At 40.2% G+C, this 20,554-nt stretch overlaps 1 long non-coding RNA gene across 1 annotated transcript; it reads left to right on the top strand.

The window, feature by feature from the left end:
- Window positions 1-268: 268 nt before the first annotated feature.
- On the top strand, window positions 269-18,903 carry LOC134299427 (uncharacterized). Its single transcript, XR_010006636.1, has 3 exons — window positions 269-424; window positions 2,992-3,110; window positions 18,674-18,903. It is a non-coding gene; the product is annotated as an uncharacterized LOC134299427 (long non-coding RNA).
- Window positions 18,904-20,554: the final 1,651 nt, after the last annotated feature.

The following is a 20,554-nucleotide window of genomic DNA, read 5'->3' as shown; positions in this document are numbered from 1 at the left end:
ACCATGTTTTTATGATAGAACCAATTAGGAAATTACATTTATAACCCAGGAACAAAAATCATAATGCAGAATATTATATTTATTGGGTGTCTGGCTGACTGGCTATGGAGGGGTAAATTTCTCTGATGTTGAACACTGCATTCTGGTATATATCGTTTAGAGCAGGGCCTTTTGAATTTGCTGGCATAGGGCTCCTTGCCTTCCCAAACAACATTTCCCAGAGTTCTGTGCTTTTCCCAGCAAATACTTCCTTTTCTCTCCTTTTCCGGCCTCTTCTAATGGAGAGAGCCCATTAATTTACAGGGGAAAGGCAAGGCAGGCACAAAGGCACAGGTTCTGGCATTGCTTTGCTTTCTTGCTCTGAATATGAAACTGACTTTGGGAGCCTTCTGAAATTTACAAAACTAAAACAAAAAAGCATAGGGTAAGTTTTGATTCTTAAATTTTTGTCGTGGGCCATGCTCATGCATTGGATATCAATTCAGAAGTATGAATGTAACAAATTTGAAATGACTTATGAGGACAAACTAAAATTGTGCACATGCCTACTATGTATCTGTAGAATTCCACTGCAACTTATTTTACCAAACATCAGCTGCGAGGGAAGAATGAGTTTCTTTCTAACTAGATCTTGGATCCATTACATTTCTTTCAGGATTTTCTTTTCTTTTTTCTTTCTCTCTTTTTTGGGTGGTAGTGGGGCAGGGGGGTCAGACCAGGAGAGATTACTTAGTTAAATGTATTAAGTAGTTGATATAGAAAACTGACATTTCTGACATTTGTGTTCTGTCACACAAAAGCTGCCCAAGAAAATATAAACAAAGAATATTTTAGACAAAGAGGAATGTAAATGTGGTTTAAAAGACTCCTCAATCAGGCAAAAAGCCTTTGCTAGAAATGGAAGCATTAATTAATCCCTGGATAATTAAATAGAATATACAGTTAACCTCCTCCTGGAATTCTTGGTTAAGTTCCTACTGGAGTTATTGGCAGAATCAAAAGAGAGGGTCAAAAACCATTCATCTTCCCAGGACTGTTTTTTTTTTTTAATAATAGGGTATTTTAGCAGGGTCCTCTCTAGTATTTATAAAAAGACTGGGGTGTATGTGTATATATATATATATATATATATATATATATATATATATCTTTGAGATCCTGCACTCAGATCATGCATTGTGAGATGTTGTGGAAAGGATATTACTTTGATGGCCTCCAGAGTCAAAGAACAGGAGGCTGTACAAATGTCAAGTGGTACCAGAACTTGTCATGTGATGGGGATAGGATGTTAGGCTATTTAAGGCCTGACCAGCCTTCTCATATGACTTTTCGAGGATTTGAGGGTGAGTGTCCCATGTTTACCTGCTAGCAAGTGCCATAGAGAGAACAACTCAATTATTAGATTCATCTCAAGCTTCAGATGTTTCCCTGAAGAGGAGGCTGTGAAAGTATCATAGCGTAGACACATGGCCTCAGTTGGATCCGTGTAAGGTTGTTCCCCCTTTATTACTTCTTTTAGATTCAATTCACTGTAATAAGATTTGCCAAATAAATTGATTCATTCAACCCAATTCTCTGTGCCTGCCACATTATCCTCATGTCCTATGTTTGGTAATCAAATAGCTTTCCTGTATCACAAAGGAATTTTGATCAAGGAGAATTCAATTCTACTAAAACTGAAATGGGCCACATATATGTCTTACACATTTTAGTAATTAAATAATTTTTTTTTCCAGAATGTCTACCAGGCTCAAGACAGAGATTGTCAATAATATGAAAATAGATATTACAACGTGAAGCCATTGCCATACTTTTAGTGGCACACTCCTTTGGGAACTGGATTCAGATGAATATGCATTCTCAGAACCTTTTGAGTATACCACAACAGGAGTCATTTACAAACAATAGTAAAATCAATCTAGTCTATTTCTGTAGCCTTCCTCTTTCCCCCACTTTCCACATTTCCCCCCCACTTTCCCCCACTTTCCACAAGTATTTTCCACATTTTTCTGATGTTCCTTTAAATCAAATCCATAAAAAACCCACGATGTTTCAAAAGCTTGGACATGTATTGATTTCCGACTAAAATTGCATTTGTTTCTATGTTTGGTCCAGGCAGTATGAATTGTGTTGATCTATTCAAAAATCCTTGACAGAGTGAGTTTCTAATTCATCCCAATTTTTGACAGCATTCACATAGAACATGATAATTGAGATTTATTGTGCCTGTAATTGGGAAGAATGTAATAGCTGGTTGTTTTGTGTGTGCGCAGACCCAACACTGTCATTCAACATCTTTTGGAAGCCCTCCAAAACCCGCCCCCCCATTCAAGTCAATGGAAAAATAAGAATCATTTCAAAAAGGGAGAGATTATTTAGGAAACAAGGATCCCACCAAAATAAATACAAAAGGAAAAAACTTCATTTTTTAACAGAGAATAAAATTGCAAAACAAATAATCAAAAAAACTGAAAAGGGGAATGACAAGCTCTTATGTAGTTCATCTCTTTAAGATAACTTGTGTAATCTAGTAAGATAGGCCAAGGTTGTAGATAGGAAATGGGTTTCATTCATCACTGAATCTAATATGATTCAGTCTACAGTACCATGTGGATTTATAACTGAACTCAATTTTCATCTAGGGAGTTTCAACACATGGCTCTTAACAACTACAACATATCCACTCTCAATGTCAATAGGATTTTTTTTTTTAAAAAAAATCTGTTTCATAAACCAAATATGCATACTTTTCAAGATGTATCTCTTGATGCTTTTATAAATTAAGCTGTTGCTTACAAACCTTTTCAAAATAAGGACATCTAAGAGCATTTTAATATCTGTTATAATCTATTTGATCCTTCCTCTCCTTTTGTTGTGACCTGTGCATAAAATTAATAACGGAACATTTACAGTACTTTTATGCACCCTGAGATGTTTGGAATTGAAATTATCTGAAACTTAACACATTCTTCCTGTATAATTTCTTTCAAGGTACAAGGTCATCCTGACATGAACAACCTACCTTACAAGAGAAGAATTTAAAGAGGCTATTTGCATATTTTTCTGACTTCCCCCTGAGCTAGAGGATCTCAGCTTCCAGTCATTCGGAAGTAAGCAGTACATTTTCAAAGGAAAAAGCTCTCCCTTTGTACTATTTTTAAGGATGGATATAGAAAAATTTCATTAGTGTCAAGTTTCCTAGTGAAGAGCAGATTAAGAATGAAATGCAGAACTCTGAATTAAATTAAGAACTTGAGGAACTAAACAATGTCAGTTTCTATTTATAATATATAGAAATGGACTTGAAACTGGCTATCACTTCTTGCACATTAAACCCATGCCAGTTAAACCTATATACAGTGTAGCTATTGAGTGCACTTCTGTGATGTACTGAGAATAGTTTCATGTATTACCAACATAAGATAGAAATAGATCTATCTGGTAGTCTTTTTGTCTGATGTAAGTTGTATTTCAGCACACTTTTGGATTCAAAAAATCTGCAAGACAGAAGAAATTGTGTGTCAGTGCTACTGAGTTCATGGAGTACATTGGGGTAGATATTCTTGGTAGGGGAGAAAATAGGGTGGGCGGGCTGTAGATCAGGATCCTAGGTTTAGAAATACATAATACCAGAATCTACAAAACAAAGTGTATCTGAACACAAGGTTGCAAGGGGAGTGGGGACAGAGAATAAATATAGATTTGGGAAAATGTTGTGGGTGTTTGAAAAGCAGGCAATATCTACATTGGCCAAAAATGTAGACTTTGGGATTGGCAGGAATAGAGGTCCCATACACCACCCCCACCTTCTTGCTAAAGGAATGGAAGATGAGATAGACTTGCATGTTTCCTTTAACTACTTGAGATAGCAGGCAAAATAATGTGTAAAAAAACTAGGCTGCATATTGACAGTAGGCTTGCTCAAATAATTCGATTTCCCCGTTACCCGTTATTAATTCGTTACTTTCGTTAGTTTTGAAGCAATATACGGCCTTGATTGTCCACACGTCTGGATATCGCGGTTTCGAACCGCAAGAGGCCGTTTTTTGTTATGTCGTCGTTTTTTTCGTTAGGAAAAAAAGCTTTTGCAAATCACCCAAACTCCCACCATTCAGGCCCTTTCCTTTTGCCCCTCAGCAAAAGGGGTGTCATGGGCTCAGCCAATGGGAGGGGGCGAGGGGGAAGGAGGCCGAGGAGGAGGAGGAAGACGGAGGGGGAAATGGCTGCTGCTGCCTCGCCTCAGCTCAGGCCTGGTGTCTCTCTGTGAGGCGGGAAGGCGGCGGATGGAGCCGGGAATGGAGAGACCGAGAGAGACAGAGACACGCAGAGATGGAGGCTGGCGCGGGGCCCGGCGGTGAGGAGGAAGAGGCCCGGGATGTGAGGGGGTGTGGGCCAGGCCCGTCCTCGGCTGCTCCTGGGGAGGGAGGGAGGGAGGACTTCGACTCCCAGGGGCCCAGATTCGCACCCTCCCTCCCCCAATACAGGTCTCCATACGACGCTACATGAACTTGAATGGATACTGTGGTTGTGTTGTTGAAAGCTTTCATGGCCGGGATCACACTGTTGTGGTATCTATTCCGGGCTCTATGGCCATGTGCCAGAAGCATTCTCTCCTGACGTTTCACCCACATCTGTGGCAGACATACTCAGTGGTTTTGACGTCTGTGCAAAGCTAGGCAAGTGGGGTTTATATATCTGTGGAAGGTCCAGGGTGGGAGAAAGAACTCTTGTCTGTGGGAGGCAAGTGTGAATGTTGCAATTGGTCACCTTGATTAGCATTGAATAGCCTTGCAGCTTCAAAGCCTGGCTGCTTCCTACCTGGGGGAATCCTTTGTTGGGAGGTATTAGCTGGCCCTGATTGTTTCCTGTCTGGAATTCCCATTTTCTGGGTGTTGTTCTTTTACTGTCCTGATTTTAGCTTTTCTGTAGCTAAAAATGCATATAAAATTGATTCTATAGGGAGGATAAATGATTGGATTTCAACTCCTACAGCTTAGCTTTCTCTGCCAATAATGGTACCATACCAAACTAAACCTCCCAAGATTCTGTAGCAGTGAGCCATCTTGGATATTGTAAGGGATTTTTTATTATTATTATTATTATTATTATTATTATTATTATTATTATTATTATTAGACCTTGCTCCCAGGAAGGTGCCTTCGCTGTGGCTCCCAACTTATCTATCTACCTTTCCACATATTCTCCACATTGTGTGTATGTGTATGTATATTATATATACATGAGCCCCGATGGCGAAGTGTGTTAAAGCACTGAGCTGCTGAACTTGCAGACTGAAAGGTCCCAGGTTCAAATCCCGGGAGCAGAGTGCGTGCCCGCTGTTAGCTCCAGCTTCTGCCAACCTAGCAGCTTGAAAACATGCCAATGTGAGTAGATCAATAGGTACCGCTCTGGCGGGAAGGTAATGGCACTCCATGTAGTCATGCCGGCCACATGACCTTGGAGGTGTCTATGGACAACACTGGCTCTTGGGCTTAGAAATGGAGATGAGCACCAACCCCCAGCGTCAGACATGACTGAACTTAACGTCAAGGGATACCTTTACCTTTACCTATACACACACACACACACACACACATATATGCAGGGACTATACACACACAGTATATATCACACACACACCAATTTAACAAAGTTTCAGCCACAAAAACAAAGTTTCTGAAGTAGAACAATGACTTTCACAGCAAAGACAACCCAATTTAACAGGAAATAAGACTTTCAAACCAGGAACAGATTTCTGCAATTATTAAAAAATGGTTTATTATAAAAGCTATGAAAATTCGCCAAAAATCAGAGGATAAGGGAAACGTTTCAAATTTTGATGAGCTATCAGTGTTAAATGTGTTCTACCACTGTACCAAGTTTGAAGAAGATCACTCAAAAAATGAGGGCAGGAGAGTCCTGTAAAATCTCCCCTCGTACTGTTTTTTTTGGCCACTGCGCATGCGCGTCCGCCATTAACGAATTAATTTAGAAAATAACGAATTTTTGTTAATTTTGAATTTTTGGGGGGGCAAAATTCGGAAATGACATCAGAAACGAAACGCTGGCGCCCCCTGCTTTTGAAACGATTTTAGAATCAATTTTTTCATGGATCGCTCAAGCCTAATTGACAGGGGTGATACATATTGTTTGAACTCAGATCTTATTACACTACGTGGTGACAGTGTGACCACTTAAGTTGTCAGCAGGTAGTCCATTATAACAAGATTTTTTGTTTAGCAGTCAGGCTGATACTGGTCAATGTACATTTCTATTAGTCAATTTACTACTTTTATGGCAGACTTAGGGGTCCTGTTAGTGCACAAAAAAACAGAGGGCCCTTCTACCATGCTCATCTTTTTGGTATTATTAATCAGTTTTCCAGACTTCCCGAGTGTAATGTTGTTATGTTGAACTGAGTGATGGGTTTTTGTCCTGCTGGAAAGCCACACTTTGAGAATTCCAGAAATATATTTGGCATTTAAATTTTGTGTGTCTTTGGGTTTTGGAGTCTTCTTCAATGGGCATTACTGCGCTCAATGCTGACCTAAGGCCTGGCATACCTAGGGAATCACATCTGATCTTACGTTCCTGGAATTCTTTCTGATTTTGGTGGCAGTGAAGTTATGAGCGAATGAATTCTTTAATTCATCCGTTCATTCCTGGTGTGATAATTTGAATGTGGTTCGTGTAATTAACTCTTTGACAACTCACTCCAAGAGGGTCATGGTTTTAGTTGAGGAGTTTACATTTAAACATTAAACCCTAACATTCTTTTTACAGCCCGGCATGTCACGGGGCTGGACAATGGGTTAGCTGATGCTTTCTCTCACTTTCAGATGCAGTGGTTTTAGCAACTGTTGCCGGATGCTGCCTCCAATCCAGAACAGATTCCAGCTGGCCTATGGGATCTCATTACACCAAGATAGTTCAGGCCATGAGCCTTTATTTAGCTTTTAACACTAAGAAGGCCGATACACAGGCTATTTCTGGGTTTAATTATTTCAGGCACAGTGAGAATGATTAGGAATCATGGGTGGTACCAGTAGGTCATATTTTAGTTTTTTGTATTTATATGGTATGGGACTATCTGTTCATTACATCTGGGTTCATGTCTTGGAATTGACCTTTTCGGTTTGAGTCATTAGGCTATCCCAATGGTACAACTGGTGACCTCTCTTTGGGGGTCGTTTTATAAGAATTCAGTCATCAAAACCAATCAGAGGGGAAATTGTATCAATTTTCATTTACAGCTTGGCTCTGAGGCTGATTTATGCCCTTTTCATGATATTTGTAATTTTTTTCAGTTGTGAGGCCACTTCCCAGGGCCCTTTTTATCACCTCAAATGATTGCCATTGACTAAATACCAGTTCTGGTGTGTCACCTCCAAGGCACTTGCTAAATTGGGTTTGGTGGGAATAAAATTTGATATGCACTTCTTTCATGTTGGGGCTGCTTCTACTGCAGTTGTCCTTGGTCTTGGCGTGAGGGATATCCAGGCAATAGGTCGGTGGCAGTCTGAGACTTACTGTGGTTATGTTCACCCTTTTTATCACAAATTTGTTTTTATTTCAGATTCCCAGTTGTTGTCTGAGCTGGTCCGGCATAGAGTCCTGATTTGTTGCCACAGTTACATCTTCTGGTCTGAGTGTTACATTTGCCATTTTGGAGTTCATTTGCACATTGGTGGCATTACCACTAAGAAATAGCTGAGCTGTTGGGGGCTTCAATGGCATAGCTTATTGCCACTATTGTTCAGGGGGTCCTGTAGCCTACCTTATCACATTTTGATATTACATCTTGAGGTTAATGACCTGGGACTTCTTTCGGGGAAGGCCCTTATTATCCAAGCTATTATCAACATGAGTAAACTTCACGATCATTGGCACTTTACTAGAATTGCATGATCTACCATCATCTTGAGGCAGCATTGGCCTGGGAAAAAAGATGTAAATGTTTAGACGTGGACTGAAAAAGAGTTTATAGAGAAATCAGGCATGCCATAGTTAATGGTTTAGGTTTCCACATTGACTACTTATAGGTTTTTTTATTTTTTTATTTTTTTTATTTTTTTTCATGTCAGGAGCAACCGAAGTTGCTTCTGGAGTGAGAGAATTGGCCGTCTGCAAGGACGTTGCCCAGGGGACGCCCAGATGTTTTGATGTTTTACCATCCTTGTGGGAGGCTTCTCTCATGTCCCCGCATGGAGCTGGAGCTGATAGAGGGAGCTCATCCGCACTCTCCCCAGGTGGGATTCGAACCTGACAACTTTCAGGTCAGCAACCCAACCTTCCAGTCACTTAGTCCACTACGCCATCTGGGGGCTCCACTACTTATAGGTGTCCTGAGTTATTATGATCAGATGAGGGTCACATTTTGGAGATGGGATTAGAGCTCTTTCTTGAGAATTTGCAACATGCCATTAAATGAATGATACTAGTGTGAAATAGGGGGCTCATTGGACACTGGACCCTTATTTGTGGCAGGTATTGGCGGAGTTATGATTTGTTCTTCACCTACTGGTGCTATTTGGTGTTGGATGGGAATTTTGAACCCCCCCCCCCCCATTGTAGGTCAAGTGATCTGGGAGTGCAGGATTAATATCCTGTCCTTGGAGCTTTTTTTTTCGTGTCAGGAGAAACCGGAGCTGCTTCTGGAGTGATAGAATTGGCCGTTTGCAAGGACGCTGCCCAGGGGATGCCTGGATGTTTTTGATGTTTTATCATCCTTGTGGGAGGCTTCTCTCATGTCCCTGCATGGAGCTGGAGCTAATAGAGGGAGCTCATCCATACTCTCCCCGGGTGGGATTCGAACATGGCAGCTTTCAGGTCAGCAACCCAACCTTCAAGTCACAAGGCTTTTATCCCCTTGGCCACTGGAGGCTCCTGTCCTTGGAGCTGGTCTTTAGGTTCTTGGCTCTAGTGAGATGTCAGAAAGCAACTTGGAAAGATTACACTCCTTGATTAGCCTTCCAAGATAAGAACTGGCATTTGAGCAAGCATGTTACGCCCAAGGGGAGGTTGGGAGCTCGAGTCAGGGATGACAGACTGCCTTAACTGTTCCCATATCAGATCGCTCCCCCAAACAATTTGGCTATCTTCAAGAAACAGTATAAACTGGTAACTAATTAATAAAAGTTTCCCTTAGTTCAATCCACTACTAATGTTTGGTCTCTTTATTTATCTGGTTTGTCAGTAATATTATGTTATGAAAAGCTGAGAAAGTCAGGACATAGTTTCCCATCAAGTACCCATCTTTGATTTTTTAAATGTAGATACCTTTGGTCCTCAGAATGAGGGGGCTAATTAAAATACCTAGTTCCCTTGATAACAATTGACTCTTTGTCAAGAGTTGTTTGAGGATGAGAAATAAAAGGATACTTTCATTCAATTCTTCACACTTTTCATTCACTCTAGTAGGGATCTTGCATTTTCCTTCCACCTCTTTTAAGGAGGTTTTTCGATTGCATTAGCTGCACAGCAAATTCAATGTATCAAGTGTCCCTATGATTCCATTTTCATATTGTAGAAAATGTTCTGCTAACTTGTTGCAGAAACAATAAAAGGTTCAGAGAATGTTATATAAGTCATAGATGTTATGTGGCTTAACCTTGTCTAGAAATTCATCCTGATTTTCAAAAGCAGCTCCATTATTTTAGAAAGTGATATATGGGGAAGTTTGCCTTTGTCTGAATGAATAAATAGAAATGGGTCGTCTTCATGACTTTATGATGAGAGCATAAAATCAGTCCACACACACACACACACACACACCTTTCTCTTTAGTATTTTTCCCACAGTATGTTTTGTAATTGAAAATTGACACCAAGCATTGAAGGACCAGTACATGGAATGGAAGCTATGACTGGAGTTCTAGTTCCTTCTCTCCTTTCATTTCTAAAAATTATCTACTAAGCCATCTTATTTATAATTTAGACAGTCTCCTCTCTCTCTCTCTCTCTCTCTCATCTATCTATCTATCTATCTATCTATCTATCTATCTATCTATCTATCATCTATCTATCAACCAACAGTGAGAGACTGTTGAGTCAGGTGTATTGGGGTTCTTAATGTTCATTTTCATGACTAATTGCCTGATTTAAATAAGCTTATCTTTAAATTGTTTTCATAATTCTAAGAGGGATGTGGAAAAGGCCTTGAATATTTATGGCGCTTAATCAATGGGATGCAATTTTATTTTACATAGAACACAAACTTTTTACAGTCAACCCTCCATATCCACAGATTCTGCATCTCCAGAATCAGCCATTGAAAATACAAGATTCTCTCTCTCGCGCGCTATCTCTTTATCTCTCTATATATCTATCTATATATCCCAAAAGAAAACACTGATTGTGTCATTTACCACAAGGGATATCATTGTATTACAGTATTTTATACAATGGAATTTGAGCAGCCACAGATTTTGATATTGACAGGGGCTCCTGGAAGCAACCCACTGAGGATATCAAGGGTCAACTGTATAACCCTCTGTTATTATGTATGATGCTTACCACTTGAGTATAAGTATATAACTTCTCCATTTAAAAGGAAGAGAAATCTCAGGACGGACCTAGTTTGACTCAATAATCCATATTCTAGGAAGCAAAGGGGAATGTGTGGCAGGTGCAACCCATTATAAAGATCCTCTTCATTTTGTTGGGAAGTGGTTCTGCAAAAGAGGAAGGGTGCTGGCAGTGACCGAAGTGTGTGCGCTTCCATTTAGTAGTGCAAAGGAGATGTTAGACAGATGTGCTTCAAGGCAGGCAATCACAGATTCTGAAGCTTGTGAAGGAGGCTGTAGAGGAGTGGAGAGCATCAAATGATAGAGGCTTACTTCTGGAAGAATTTAGACAGGGTTTTCTGTAGTAATTGTGCATTGGGGAAACTTCAGGGGCTCCTTACTCCCTCATTTTTACAGCTATTGGGGTGAAACTTGCTGCAATGGTATAACACATTTATCCCTGTTAGCCCACAACATTTCAGAACGTTCCACTTATCCACAGATATTTGAGGAACTTTCAATTTTTTTATAAACAACATTTATATATATATGCAAACACAACGTTAAAAACTGGTTAATAATAATAATAATAAACTTTATTTGTATCCCGCCCTATTGCCCTAATGGGGACTCAGGGCAGTTAAAAACATACAGCAGCAAACTTTCAATGCCATAAGGTTAAAAAAACCCCAAATAATAAGACTACCATAATTAAATAATAATACATTAAATATCAACATCAGGCAATAATAAAACATTACAGCAAATTAGGCAACACACAACTAAAGATTACATTTTAACTGAACTATTAAAACTGGACTTGGAAAAAATAAGATTAATAAAATTTTAAAACATTAACATTTAAACAGATTTAAAAACAGAGAAGGAGACATTGCCATGTTCCAAACCATTTTGTTTATGACGAATATTTCATGTGTCCTCCTTTTATACTCATGTTTGTGAGTATAAAAAGTTTTTAATTGTTTGTTTAAAAGAGGAAGGAAGGAGCCATTTTAATCTCCTTAGGGAGGGAGTTCCAGAGGTAGGGGCCAACCATGGAGAGGGCCCTTAAAAGCCATGTCCATATTCCATTTCTTATTTCACAAAGCCGGATCTTTAAACATTCACATCTCCATATGCTTGAGTACATAGGAAAGATTTTATTTGCTTCATAAAGGAGGACAGTAATGGGGCCATTCTGATCTGCTTTGGAAGGGAGCTCCAGAGGCGGGGGGCAATTGCAGAGAAGGCCCTCTCTCTCGTTCCTACCAGCCAGGTTTGAAACGGGAGTGAGACCAAGAGGAGGCACTGCATTCTGGGAAATGTAGTTCAGGGCAGGGCCTTTTGAATTCTCTGGCATAGGGCTCCTCACCTTCCCAAATTACATTCCTTACGAGTTCTGTGTTTCTTCCCGGGAATTCTGCTTTCTCCCTTCTTTCTCTTTTCTAATGGCTAGCGGCCATTAATTTACAGAGGAAAGGATATTCTGGCACCTGGTTACTAAATCATGTAAAGTCACACTACCTTTTTATTTATTTGAAAGGAAGTTTAATTTTCCATTGACATCATACTCTAAGATAAATTCCTAGTGGGCAAGATATTTAAATTATGTCATAAGCTGACTGAAATTCATTCAGGATGTATATCTTTCACATTTTCATATGTTTAGTAAATGCTAGGGATTTAAATCAATTTGTAGTTCAGGCAACAATATTGTGTACTCTTTCAAGATAAAGTATTGCATGCAATCCTTCTCCCTGAATAAACAGATAAACCACCATGAATATATAATCCCTCCACAGCCCCACAACAATTGTCTGAAATATCTTAAAGTTGGTAAATATCATATAGCGTGGTTGCTCAAGCATGCTTTAGAAGTCTGGAAGTAGCAGGGTTTTGAAATTTCTCATGCTGTAGTTTTCACCTTATAAACTTTATCTATAACATTTTCCTGCCTGTACAGGTATCCACACATAAGCAAAGCTTCACTCAATACAGAAAGCTGAGTTATATTCTTAAATTTCTATCTTCTAAAGTTGTACTTTTAGTGCATAGCTTCTGAAGGATGAATCCTTTTCATGGTACAGTAGAGTCTCACTTATCCAACACTCGCTTATCCAACGTTCTGGATTATCCAACGCATTTTTGTAGTCAATGTTTTCAATATATCGTGATATTTTGGTGCTAAATTCATAAATACAGTAATTACTACATAGCATTACTGCGTATTGAACTACTTTTTCTGCCAAATTTGTTGTCTAACATGATGTTTTGGTGCTTCATTTGTAAAATCATAACCTAATTTGATGTTTAAGAGGCTTTTCCTTAATGCCTCCTTATTATCCAACATATTTGCTTATCCAACATTCTGCCGGCCCGTTTATGTTGGATAAGTGAGACTCTACTGTATATATATATTAAACACATGTTAGAAGCATTAATCTTAAGAGTATCTAGCTCTTTAAGGGTAAGCAAATGATCTACACACACCAGCTATTGTCATCACTAGCCATCCATTTCATTCTGCCTTGCTAATAACAGACTGGAAGCTGATTCTACTCCCTTGTGTAGTTTTCATCTGGAATAACAGGATTAGACACACAGATTGGGTTGAATAAGGGCCGTTTGATTTAGCCTATCCCTTATGGTTTTCTGCTGAAAGGAGCAATAGCAACCTGATACAGATTCAGCTAAGGCCAAGTATCTATAAGACAATCCCTACAGCCATCTCATGAGCAAATCATCTGACACTCAAGGGAAGTCCAATATTTGTTTTGCTCGCTAACCACAAGACCCTACACCAAAAGGTTGTTGACCCAAACACTGAATTCTTAAAATATCCCCCACTTCTGGTTGCCGGTCAAATGACATCCTGTATATACTACTCAGGATTATCATAGAGGTCTCTCAGATGCATTATGGTAGGTAAAAAATGCAAATTCTTATCTGGTTCCTAAGTCAGCAGATATGGGTCTTATCACAAAGGCCAGGCAAAGCATACCGCTTTGCCTGGCATCAAGGCAAAAGGAAAGGGGCAGTGGTATGAATCTGTCACCCCGTGCTCAGCTTCCTCTCAGCGATGCTTTCCCCATCACATGGGGAAAAAGCATCATCTTCCTGGCAAGGCCCCATGCTGGCTCCATTGGAACCAGCACAACATGGAAAGCCTCCTGTGTTGTGGGGAAAGCATCCAGTGATGTTTCAGTTGGTGATGTTTCAGTGATGTTTCCACCGGAAGTCACATGATATTGGGTGATGGCTGGTGTGGACTCCGTCCATTAGATGGAGTGAAAGCTTCCTAGGATCCTAAATTTCCCTCCCCTCCCCATTCCTGATCTGATGAGGACCATAAACCCATAGTCAAGAGCATGGGTTGCACTTCAGTAAGTGAAGAGGCATGTGAGGAGTCACCTGTATCTTAAATAGTCCATAGATCCCATGCTTCCTGGTCTATGAAAGATAAAATATGATATATTTTAACCATTTTTTTTCTCCAACCTATTTTTAGCCATGAGGAGGGGAGCTTTATTAACACTGAAAATTGAAGTTACCACTAATTTTTTGCTCAGAAAAAAAGCTCATTCCCATTCCTAAAAAAGGTTGTTAATGAACAAAGTTCCCTTTGTAAATATCTTAAGGACACACGATCCCATTTCATCTTGCAAGCTAAACCGAGTCACCCAGGTTAGTATTTGAATGAGAGAATGCCAAACAACACAGGGACTAATGGCTCTATTTTATAGGAAGGAACTAGCAAAACTACCTTTGAATATTCCTTAGAATCATAGAATCATAGAGCTGGAAGAGACCTCATGGGCCATCCAGTCCAACCCCCTGCCAAGTAGCAGGAAATCGCATTCAAAGCACCCCCGACAGATGGCCACCCAGCCTCTGCTTAAAAGCCTCCAAAGAAGGAGCCTCCACCACAGTCTGGGGGAGAGAGTTCCACTGCCGAACAGCTCTCACAGTGAGGAAGTTCTTCCTGATGTTCAGGTGGAATCTCCTTTCCAGTAGTTTGAAGCCGTTGTTCCGTGTCCTAGTCTGCAGGGCAGCAGAAAACAAGCTTGCTCCCTCCTCCCTATGACTTCCCTTCACATATTTGTACATGGCTATCATGTCTCCTCTCAGCCTTCTCTTCTGCAGGCTAAACATGCCCAGTTCTTTAAGCCGCTCCTCATAGGGCTTGTTCTCCAGACCCTTGATCATTTTAGTTGCCCTCCTCTGGACGCTTTCCAGCTTGTCAACATCTCCCTTCAATTGAGGTGCCCAGAATTGGACACAGTCCTTGCTTAAGTGTACCCTATGAAATTCACCACAGCCTAACAAGCAACCTCAAGGCACACACCTACATTCATCCTAGAAGGTACAATTTGTTATTTTATTTCCCATAGATGCCTTTTTGGAGTGCCATCCTGCCCCCCGCCCCCCAGAATTTTCCTACTCTGTTTTTATTAATCCATTACAAGGGATATGGTTTGCCCATTCAATATTTAAATATTTGTCAACAATAACAAAACGATTTCACTATGTTTGCTGTTTTTTTAACCTTTAGTATCATCCAGCACACAATATATTTTTAAAATTATCAATTTTCTCATGTCTTTTAAAATTAGCCTTAGAACACAATTTATTTGAATAAATATAAAGTTATTTTCTATAATGGCATAGTGTTTATCTAGGCTGTGTGTATACTGACTGGTAAATTGGTGTCTGTACTGGCTGCTAAATGCTCCGGACTTACCCCTGCAGGAATTGTCACTGAGTTGTGGGAATGGTGATGTGGTGACATAGACACAATCTGTCCCCTTTTCTCTACACCAGTGAGTGCAGGGGGAAATGGGATGTGGACAGGTCCAAATCAGACTCAATCCAGCTACCTCTGAACTGTGAATCTCCAGATTTTAAAGCAAACTCCAGAGCAATGCTTCTCAAACTCTGATCCTCCAGATGTTTTGGACTTTACTTGCCACAATTTCTAACAGCTGATAACCTGGGTGGAATTTCTGGGAGCTGAAATCCAAAACAGCTGAAGGAGCAGAGTTTGAGAAACACTGCTCCAGAGTATCCTGCAGCATGGTACACTCCAGTATATCCCCAACTTTTACCAAAATGGGAGACACTGGTTTAGCTTGAAGTACTAATCAGAAGTGGAGAAATGTCATGAAGACAGCAAGAGTTAAATCAGGATGAGTCTAGCAACTTCATCACATTTAATTTCCTAATGAGGCCATAGCAGAGGGATTTGCTGGGCATCATGGTGAATCCATTGGGCAGTGAGGGAAACCATTGCCTCACATTGCCCACATCACTGCCTTCCTCATTACATGGGGGAAATTTCCACTGCCCGGCTTCTCCCATGTTGTCCCCATTGCATAGGATGCTGAAAGTACAGTTCCTAGACAGAGCCCTGCTGGAAGTAGCTGTGTGTTGTGTGAAGGGATTCGGTGGGCTCCATCTAGGAACTGTGCTGTCAGCATCCTACGATGGGTCTGAAAGCCCATGTGATGAAGTGGTAGATTTCAATGCCACATGGTACATTACTTTATTGGTTCATGGGACTAAGCCTAAGAGTCTTTTATACAAAAGTGCTGTTTGTCAATGGTCTCTATTGAAAATTGTTGTCTTGAGGTGACCTAGATGGAAAAGAAATTTTAGTGGACATCAAGATTTCCACAAAAGTAATATTGGCACATATTCTTAGATTTGCTATCAGGAATATACATTTTTTTCTTTGACTATTCACACAAGTGGAGTTTTTGAGTCATTTCTGAGAAACAAAGGGCCGTTCCAAACAGGATTCAAATGATGCCTCCAGCAAAATCATTTTCTTTTTTTCATTGGTGGTTTTTGCAGTTTTTGAGAAAGTCTCTATGCAAAATAATTTGTTTTCTTTCTGTGAACCAAATTAAACTCAGACAGCGAACATAGAATGACTGGCTGCTGGGTCAAGAAGATGGAAACAACTCATTTGATGTTTCTGTTATTTAAAAGACTATCAAGGGAAGAGCAATCAACCTTGTTCAGTTTGGTCAATTTGCACAAAAAGTAGCACTGCAAATGTTAAAGCATTGAAACTAATATGAGATATCCCATTACTTTTAGGAGTGTGTGTAATTTGGCGGGGGGGGGGGGAGGGGGGGAAGAAAAAAAAAGGAAGATTTACAAACCAGACCTCTTTGATGGTATTTTACAGTTTACACATTTAAGTTGTTTACATTTTTTAAAAGCATACTATTTTGAGTTTACCCTGGGTGCTTTCAGGCAGGGCCTAAATCTGTGCCAAAATGGGTTTTAAAAAGCAGCTTTGGCATGGAATTGGGTCTCTACACCCCTTCCCAAAACCCGGGCTTTCTCTGGGGACTGGATAGATGCCTCCTGGTACCTATTGGGAGGGTACCCAGAAACCTAGAAAGCCCTCCAAACTAGCTTTGAAAGTTAAAAACTTACTAGGTTAGTGTACAACATGGCAAAATTCAATATTACAGGGATCCTGCTTCTGACTGTCACACTAAAACTTGCTCATGGAAGAGGATGGACAAACCAATCTGCTGAATCCCTTTTTACAGGGAAAAAAAAACTTCTGTCACTCACAGCAGAGAGATATGGGGATAAGGTAGTTATGTAAATAAGAAGCTTATTTAGAATGTCAGTCAAAGTTTTTCACTCAAAAATGAAAGAGGCTGGTGTATATAAGTGACATTCAGGGGCTGGTGTGTGTAAGTGAGATTCAGCAAAAATTGAGACACAAGCCATGATTCCACAGGCTAAATAAAGTGGGCTCACCTTTCAACAGTCACAGGGCCAGGCTTTAGCACAGCAGGTTAAGCCACCAGCTGCAATAAATCTTGTCAGTTGAATGATTGATTGTTCGAAGCCCGGGTCGGGTTGAGCTCCTGACCTTTAGCCCAGCTTTCACCAGCCTAGCAATTTGAAAGCAAAAAAATGTGAGTAGATATATAGGGACCGCTTAAAAAGTGGGAGGAATTAAGGCACTCATAAGGAAATGCCAGTAAAATGCGAGTGATTAGGTCAAAAAGGAGGAAGTTATTAAAACTTTTCAGCAGGGAGATGGAACAACAGCACCCCTATCCCCCATGGCCAGAACCAAACACAAGCTTCCAAGAAGCTGAAGCTTATATACCTATATCTATGTTAAATTGTCTGTCTTGTCTGTGTATAAACGGCATTGAATGTTTGCCGCATATGTATGTTCTATCATCCACCCTGAATCCCCTTCAGGGTGAGAAGGGTGGAATATAAATACTATAAATAAATAAATAAGTCCACACAGTGTACGGCTGGATTCATAACAAAAGCACTGCATCCAGCTGTTAATCTGGTGCAAGGAAAATGGGATTTATTCAGAGTTTCCAGGAAGTTCCAGAATGATCCTGATGTTTTGGAAGTGTGGACAACTGGATCTAGCTGTATCCAGCTTGATTCATTGTTCACATATCCAGAAGACCCTCCTCTGTATTGATGGACACAATTAACCAATGCAGATGCTTACTGGCAATACCGAGCCTTGAAGAAGAGAATAATTGTTGCCAGCAACCTCTGCAAGGGAGCTTATTCTGGTCAGTGATACAGTGGCAGCATCATCCCAAATATGCCCTTTGCCTGGCTGGCTTTTCTAAATGCTTAAAACGGCTCTGAGAAACTGCAGAATTGTATCAGGGCAACTCCGGAGCAGTTCACCCAAGAATGTCTGTGTATATTCTATTTGACATATTTTTACATCTCTAATTTGAAATAAGATGACATTTTTTCTCCAGTATTTTTAAATCCAGTAGTCTTAAATCTAAAGCAAACATTTTTATAAATCCAGCCACAAACTCAAATCGTGCCGTTTCTAGAAGGTCTGCTTCGTGCTGGCAGGTCTGTCCCTATTCTCAAAGCAGATTTGTCTTCCCTTAGGAAGCAAAGCATTTTAGTGTTGCAGATTTCATCTGCTGAGCTAAGGATCAACTGAGGTCTATATAACAGGGAAGGGATTTAGCAGATGCTTTTCTCATGGAAAACCAGACATTGTCTAACATAGTGTGGCAAATCAAGCAATTTACTGGAAAGGGGGGAAAGCAGCCTCCAGAAATAAAAGGCAAAAATGGTATCATATTACCATTTCATAGTACTCTGTAGAGTTATTTTATTGTATATTTTATTTTGCAGGAGCAATACAGTTGGAATTGGTTATCTACAGAGCTGCACAAAGAAGTTTTTCAGATATAAAGTAAGGCAAGCAAAACTTGGTAGAGCTCTGGGCAAAACCGAAGGTGCACTATTTCTGTTGACAATTGTGACTGTCTACAATGGATTAGTTATTTGAAGACCAAACATGCACCTTGTGGTAATATTTAATTATCATTGTGCCAATGCAATCATAAAATTAGGAGAAAGCATTCTGTCTCTCAGTCTTCATTATAAAACCTGTGTGTGTGTGTGTGTGTGGAGGGGGGGATCATAACAGACAACAGATAACTGAATTATGCACAGAACAAGGAGAAACAGTGACAACAGTAATCCAAACAAAAAAGAAGAACTGAATCTGTGCCTGAAAATTTACATAATGAATTTTGTCTATGAGGAAAATAATTACAGAAAAGGGGAGAAAAAGGAAGAGAGATACGAAAGAAGTCAGTGTGGTATTGCAGTTTGAATGTTGTACTAGGCGTCTAGGATCCCTTTTCCACTGCCATATAAAATCTAGATTATCTGCTTTGAACTGGATTATATGGCAGTGTAGACTCATATAAACCAGTTCAAAGCAGATAATATGGATTATCTGATTTGATAATCTGGATTATATGGCAGTGTAGAAGGGGTCTAGGAGACCAATATTTGATTCCCTGCTTGGCCCAGAATACTTGTTGGAAGTAATACATTTCATTTTATGCTACAATAATTTGAAGGATAAATGAAAAATATAGAACTGGGACATGTTTCATAGAAGATCTTTAAAGATGATCATGTTCTGCCTTTTTTTTGCAAACCTGGGACTCAAGGCAGTTTATACATTTAAAATGTTACAATTAAAACATATAAAAAGTTAACAGTAAAAATGAATGAAAAGACTAATCATCTTACCATATTAAAAAGATTCACTTTAACAAAAAGTTGAATAATAGAATCTAAAATTCTGAAGCTCTTACAGCCCACTTGTTAAAAACCTTCAATGCTAAAAGGTGATCTGAATAAAAAGTGTCCTGCTGAAGAAAAGACAGCAAGGCGGATGTAATTTTAGCCTTCCTAAGGAAGTTGTTCCAAAGTTTAGGACAGACCTGCACAGCCTGTGGTCCAAAAGGGGTTCTGGATTTCAACTCCCAGATTTCCTAACCATTGGATAAGCTGGCTAGGGCTTTTGGGAGTTGGGGTCCCAAACACCTGGAGGGCCACAGATTATGCAGGCCTGATCTAGGGGCAGCCACTGAGAAGGTCCTCTCTCAGCACCTGTGAGGGTGGTGGTGAAGAAAGAAGGGCCTCTCCTGCATATCTCAGGTTCTGTGGGCTCTTAAAGGGAGATACAGTATTTCAGATAGCCTTGACTGACCAGGTGGAGCCCTGGTGGCGAAGTGTGTTAAAGCACTGAGCTGCTGAACTTGCAGACCGAAAGGTCTCAGGTTCAAATTCCGGGAGCGGAATGAGCGGCCGCTGTTAGCTCCAGCTTCTGCCAACCTAGCAGTTCGAAAACATGCCAATGTGAGTAGATCAATAGGTACCGCTCCGGCGGGAATGTAACGGCGCTCCATGCAGTCATGCCGGCCACATGACCTTGGAGGTGTCTGCGGACAACACCAGCTCTTCGGCTTAGAAATGGAGATGAGCACCAACCCCCAGAGTCAGACATGACTGGACTTAATGTCAGGGGAAACCTTTACCTTTTACTGATTGACCAGGAGCACCTCTGTCTTTTCTGGACTACTCTTCAATTGGTTTGTCCTCATTCAATTAATTGTTAATGACAGGCACTGGCTAAGAACAAAAAACACTTCCTTGGAATTAGGTGGGAAGAAGAAATAGATTAGGGTGTTATCAGTGTACTGATGGCAGCAG

Source organism: Anolis carolinensis, chromosome 5 (genome assembly GCF_035594765.1).
Source record: "Anolis carolinensis isolate JA03-04 chromosome 5, rAnoCar3.1.pri, whole genome shotgun sequence".
NCBI lineage: Eukaryota > Metazoa > Chordata > Lepidosauria > Squamata > Dactyloidae > Anolis > Anolis carolinensis.
This window is presented reverse-complemented; position numbering and strand designations above follow the sequence as displayed.